General features: G+C 33.2%; 1 long non-coding RNA gene across 1 annotated transcript; it reads right to left on the reverse strand.

Moving 5' to 3' along the window:
- Nucleotides 1-296: 296 nt before the first annotated feature.
- On the reverse strand, nucleotides 297-4,783 carry LOC138694308 (uncharacterized). Its single transcript, XR_011330893.1, has 3 exons — nucleotides 4,614-4,783; nucleotides 4,031-4,160; nucleotides 297-2,932 (listed from the first exon to the last, which is right to left on the reverse strand). It is a non-coding gene; the product is annotated as an uncharacterized lncRNA (long non-coding RNA).
- Nucleotides 4,784-6,958: the final 2,175 nt, after the last annotated feature.

The raw sequence follows: 6,958 nt of genomic DNA on the forward strand, positions 1-6,958 counted from the left end.
GACCTCTTGCACTCCAATATTTTTCGAAGATATTATTATGGCCAGCCACTGAAGCACAGATTTTGAGGTGTTCCGAATCCATTTCTTGGTTTGAGTTGCACAGTGGGTAGTTAGGGGACTGATATATTCCAATTCTATGCAGGTGTTTGTTTGGCCAGACAGTCATGGCCTGTTGCCAATCTAAATGCAGCTACAGACGATTTTCGTGGTAAATCGGGAATTAACTGTGGATTATGATGCAGAGAATTCCATTTTTCCCCTTGAGATTTGTGTTATCAAATTTTGTTTGTTGAAGTCTAAGTATGTAGATTTAATAAATCTTTTCACAGAGTAATACGTAGATTTAGTAACAGGTCTGTAAGTAGCAGTGATGCCATTCTTTGCTAAAGCATCAGCATTCTCGTTTCCCAGGATTCCACAATGGGATGGTATCCACTAGAATACAATTCTTTTATTGAGTGATATTAATTGAGAGAGCATTTTAGTTATTTCTGCTGTTTGAAATGAAAGTATGTATTTAGAGACTATTGATAGAATAGCTGCTTTGGAGTCTGACAATATAACTGCATTCTTAAATTTATTGATGTGGCATAGAAGATTCCTGAGACTTTCACTTATTACAATGATTTCTCCGTCAAAACTTGTTGTTCCATATCCAAGAGATATATAAAGTGAGAAGAGACAAAATATTGTACCATATTTACTCTCTTCTTAGCTGATGTTATACAAGCATTCCATTATAAAAAAATTTAGTTGCTTCTGTACCATTAAAGTAGTCCCGCCCAGAAATCCGATTGGGGGACTATTTTGCTCCATAGAATTGGAATATATCAGTCTCCTAACTGTCCATTGTGCTACTCAAACCAAGAAATGGATTCGGAACACCTCAAAATCTGTGCTTCAGTGGCTGAGCATGACAATAATTTTGAAAAATACTGGAGTGCAAGAGGTCAAATGACTTTATTGTCAAATGCCTGGCATTAGAAAACATCAACATATTTACTCTGGTCATGATAATATCTTTGAAAAATATTGGAGTGCAAGAGGTCAAATGACTTTATTGTCAAACGCCTGACATTAGAAAACAACAACATATTTACTCTCTAAACATTCTAAATAATGCACCCAAATCTCACCAGTTGCAGAAGCTGCAGATTTGTATCGCTGCCACTGGACTCCCTCCTATGCCCTACATATGACACAACTGAAATGCTCATTGTACTAGTAATTTTATTTGTATTTATATTACTATGTAATGTTAACTTAGGGTCTTAAAGATCGTTAGATTTATCATTGCCCTATATATTACAAAAATTATATTGCTCATAATGTAGAAGTAAAGTACTCTACTTTTTTTTTCAGATGAATGAATGAATTCCCCTTATTTTCCTTCAATTAACTGAAGAAATCAACACATTAAACGAAATGAGGTAACAATGATAATAATAATAATAATTCATTCTAGTACCGAGGTCATGGAAAGCATGGGGCTCTACCTCCATGCCCCCCAAATGCCTTATTGGCATGTTACGGGGATACCTTTACCTTTTACCTTTAATAATAATAATAATAATAATAATAATAATAATAATAATAATAATTTATTTATTTATTTAGAATATTAACGTGCAAAACAACAGCACAAGGCCAATTAAAGTTTAGCACGATACAAAAGAGAACAAAACAACAGATGATGATGAGAATGAATGATAGAAAATGGCAATGAGATGAAATACAAACAATATAATAGTCTACATCAATCATAGATCAAATAAAAATTATAAAATTATACAATAAGATAATTGAAATAATGGAATAGTCTATATTAATCAATTGACCAAATGTAAGAAAAAAAAAATGGACAAATAATTATTAAAATTAGATCAGTGAGTTAAAACTCAAAGATATACTACACATTAAATGGATCCAAGTTGAATCCATGCAAATTAGCATATTTAATACATCTGCAGACCGGAGACAGAGATTTAGAATTCCTATTATAAAACAATTTATGAAATCTTAAACCATTAGCTGGAATACGAAGACTGATATTGCTTATGAAAGATTCACAATCAATATCACCCTTAATGACTTTACAAAAAAATAAATAATCAAGATCCTGACGTCTGGTGAACAAACTACCGCAATTGAAATATTTGCATTTAATCTCATAGTTATAATCGGAATTTGGTAAAAATCTATAAGTACACAAGGAAATAAATTTTCTTTGAATATTCTCCAATTTAGCCGAGTCAGTGGAAGTAATGGAGTTCCATACAACAGATGCATATTCAAGCTTGGATCTAACCAACGTATAGTATAAAATTAATAAACACATAGGAGTGGAAAAAGAATAAGTTATAGACCTAATTAGACCAAGCATTCTTAACGAATGGGTATAAATATATTGTACATGATCATGGAAATATAATTTTGAATCAAGTAAGACACCAAGATCTCTAATACAATCTTTCTTATTAATTACGACATTACTAAGAGAATAATTAAATTTAATAATAATAATAATAATAATAATAATAATAATAATAATAATAATAATAATAATAATAATAATGAATGAAGTCCATTACCATACACTTGTCAACAAAATTAAACACAATTTTGTTAAAAGATAAAGACAATGAATGAATCACTCAATGAAAGAGAATACAGGTTCAAATTGATGCCACAGTGAAGTGCAATGAATGAACCAATTAAGTTAGGTGGTGAAAAAGGTTAATGTAAGTAGGCTGGTGATGAAGTGGGTCGTAGTTCTTGAGTGGGATACCAAGCATCCCTTGATGGAATGGCCCCTCTTAGTAAGTTATATCTGAAGTCACCGTTATACTGATTACTGCGAAAATGGCTTGCACATATATAGGCCCTTCTGTAATGATGAGGATTTTCTGCCACAGCTGCCCACATGTGGTACCTGTTACAATCAAAATTCTATTATTATCTTAAAAAAAATACACAAACCAGGGTTGGTATTAATTTAAATTAATGATTTAATCATGATGTAAATAAAATAATTTTCATTTTATTTACATCAAATAATTGTTACTACTTAAATCACAGATTAAAATTATATGCACCTAACATGATTAAGATGAGAACTTAACTTCCTGAAAAAAAAAAAAAAAAAAAAATATAAACGTTTTTACATATGACTGTTCTGCTGCTTCTTAAAACTATTAGCAATATATACGAGTAGCAAACTTGCATCTCTGCAATGAACAAAATATTTTCTATGGTGAAATATATTTTTCTTCCTATGAATTCATATAAAATTTCACCACAGAAAAATCTTTGTTTATTACAGACATATAATTCTAGCATTTTCTGAAGAAATGGACAGGTTTTGAAAGTTTGCTTCTCATATGTTTTTTCCCAACTCCTAATTAAGGAGCAACAGAACACATGGTACAGGTAGTCAAGTAGAGCCTACTTTCGGAATCACCACCTAACTAAAGCACAGTATGATGCTGAGGATTGAAATGAATAGTTGTAGCTCATAACAATATTCAAAGTAAAAGTTGCACAATGCCAAATGGACTATGTATTTATTCTGAAAACACACAATGCTAAGCTCTTCTGATAAATTTATTTGTAAATATTAATCTCCCTAAATAGTTGAATTCTTTTCTAATGAATAACAAACTGAGCATAATATCTTGCCTAAGTCTAAGCTAATTATTATTATCATTAAGTGCAGGTTATTAGTGCTGTAACTCTTCATGTATTAATAATGAGGCCTATGTGTAAACATAGTAAATTATTATTGAAGCGATGTTGTTAATTACTTAAAATAACACATTAACAAAATACACAATTATGTAGGAATTAATGCACAAATTAAGTTTAAATGAATTACAAAAGAAGGCAAAAACTCATTTTAATAAACAAATATGAATTTGACAAATAATTCTCCCTTAAATTTAAAAATGACTACAGTTTACCAACCCTGACTATTTACTGATGATATATAAGGATATCTTTGCATTGAGCTTATGCCAATGCCATTGCTTACCTTTTAAGCTGTGCTGCATTACTTGGCGCAGGAAACAGGAATAACCAGGTCTTCTCATTACTATCCGATTTCTGACAGTACACTGCAGCACATTCACAGTGTAAAACTCCGCCATTTGTCTTTCTATTAACTGAAACAAACCAGCAGTAGCCTAGTATCATATAATGTATTAATAACACTACATTTCATAGAACAATTGAAGGATTGCAGTATAATCAACGTTTGTGAAATATTCCTGGAAGAATTCTATCCACGAGTCTATAAAAATAATAAATATCTCCGGCAATTTAACTCCTTTTATTTTATCAAAATTATTCCAGTAAAGGTACTACTGTTAACTGTAAAGTCAAATTTCTAAAATAGCGTTTTTCGGGAACAACACTTCTTTACTATTGCGTTACCAAGCTAAGGTACTCCGCCATCCTTTGGTAACGCAACTGTAAAGAATTACACCGGGAACAACATATTTACTCATATCAGATTTTGTCCCACGAATTTTAAGATGTCTGACCAACTTAACTTAGCTATATACAAAAATAATATGTTCGTTCATACCCAAAGTGTATATTAACTGTTAGCTTACCTTTAAAGCTCTTGGCGTAATTGCAGTTAGGCCTAATACACTGTTGTAATTCAACACAGAAGTCAGTTCATCATGTGGTAGTGGTAGAAGGAAGGTAATCGCGTTCTGAAGTTTATCCCTGAAAACAATTACAGATCTCAGTTTAATAAACGTTTAAGATATGACGGAAGAATTCAGTTTAAGTTAGAAAACATGACGGTGCAGTTAAGCTGAATCTACACGGTTCAGTTTTTCATGCTCGTACGCACGCAGTCTGGGAAGAATATTGAAAGAATCAAGTTTAAAACGCATGTTGAATTAAGATACATTAAGATTTTCTATCTACAAGGTTGAAAACTTTTGAATCATCTTCTTATTAAAATCCGATATGCCGTTTAACAAAGTATTTACAATGGAAAACACAGCTAATGCGGTCAGTCTCTCTTCCCTCATCGCTTTTCTAAGATAGGATTTTACTCTCTTCAAACACGAAAAGCAAAGTTCTGATTCGAAAATTGTCATTGGTATGGTGATAGCTATGCGTAGTAGTTCCACAACTTCTGAAAATGAGGCTTGCAAGTTCTCAGAAGAAACTGCAAGAGCTCGAGTGCCTCAATGATATTTCTGAATTCTTGTCTGTGATACAACACAGTGAGTTCCGTTTTGAGTTTGTCTTTATCGAACATTGAAAAAAGCTTCACACATACATTCAGGTCATTTTCAAGAAATGAGCTTTTGTAGCATTCAAATTTTTCTTGACACAGAAGAGAAGTTAAGGGGACACTCAACCTTATTTTGGAACTTTTTTCCTATTTGACCAATCTTTTTCAAATTTGGAGAAAAAGTTTAATATACACATGGAAAGTAACATGCAAAATCTCAGCTCATTAGATCCAATACTTTTCAAAATCAAAAATATTTCAATTTTTAATCAATCATTAATTGAAATATCACTTTTAATTATCATTTTTTTTATTTTTTGGCTTTATGCATTTCACTGTGACTTCTCAATGAATAGGGGAAGAATTCTGCGTATTGATTTAGTTCTGTCACGTAAATTAGTGTAGAAATTTAATTTTTCATTTCTATGACACTTTTTCTGCAATTTTTAAGTTGAGTGTCCCCTTAATATCAGATGGTCTATGAACTGGGATCGGGTGTTAGCTTGTGTGATAATGAGGTCACACATTTGCTTAGCTGACGCAACCCTTGTCTGAATCCCTTCGACCTTACGACGCTTTTTAGGGTTTTCATTTTCACAGATCTCGCTGCTCAACTGTGCACTGTTCCGCACTTTCCTCATTTATTGTGATGTTGTTAGATGTTTCAGATTCCATTATGGTTTGAAAACATTCTAGCAATGGCTCCTTCGTCTCATGAACAACATTTACTGTTCTTATTTTAAAACTCCATCTCGTTGCCCCAGCCGATGGAATTTTCTTTGAAACACATTAATCTAATACAGACTGTGAAGCAGTGGCGGCCGCCCTTTATGTGCTGCAGTGCTGCAGCACACAGTTAATTTTCTGTCCCTAGCATAATCTTATTTAAATTGTCTTTCTTTCATTCGTGTTAGCGTTCCAATGCACGCAGAATCGGGAACTGCTATTGTCTATAGTCTATAGCTTGTGCGTCGTCTGCAAGTCCCAGTCGGTAACGTGTGCTCACTTCCTTATCGCAGTGAAATGCAGCGAACCTTGCACATGCGCAGAGAGCTTACATTCGCTTGTTGTATGACGTAATCTATGGTTTCCCATTATACGAGCGTAAACAGTGTGAGCTACAAGGAAACGCAGCGAATTGAAATGACTCGTTCGCATTGGCGTTTTATAAAATCTACAACCAATCAGGAGTGAGTGACTGTTTGCATAGATGAGTTGCAATCTACAAACAACGCGGACGTCGCGACATCTCTGAGAAGCAGTCGTGTACTATTTGTGAGTTTGTGTCTATTTTACAAGTCCTGATCACAGAATGTAGGGACGACTATTTTATTCTTATGCTAATTATTAAACTTTCCTGTAAGGCTGAAACGTATTGTTTATAACATTTATTATTAGCTTATTTATATGTACTATATTTAATACAATTTAATTAAAAGATGCTGTACTGCTATTCTTCTCCTTCAACATTCCGACAAATGGCTTGAATGCACAGGAATGCTATTCTAATTTAAAATTTTGATTGCTATTTGCCCACATGGAGGGGTTGAACTCCAAAGTAACTGGCAGCAGTGTTTCCAACTGGACGGAAATTCCGTCAGTTCCGTCAAAACTGACGGAATTTCAATGTAGCTGACGGGAAAAGAATGGCTTTGACGGGTGACGGATTTTCTGGCGGAAATTACGATTTACATCGTCTTTTGA

The sequence above is a fragment of the Periplaneta americana genome, chromosome 2 (assembly GCF_040183065.1).
Source record: "Periplaneta americana isolate PAMFEO1 chromosome 2, P.americana_PAMFEO1_priV1, whole genome shotgun sequence".
Lineage (NCBI taxonomy): Eukaryota > Metazoa > Arthropoda > Insecta > Blattodea > Blattidae > Periplaneta > Periplaneta americana.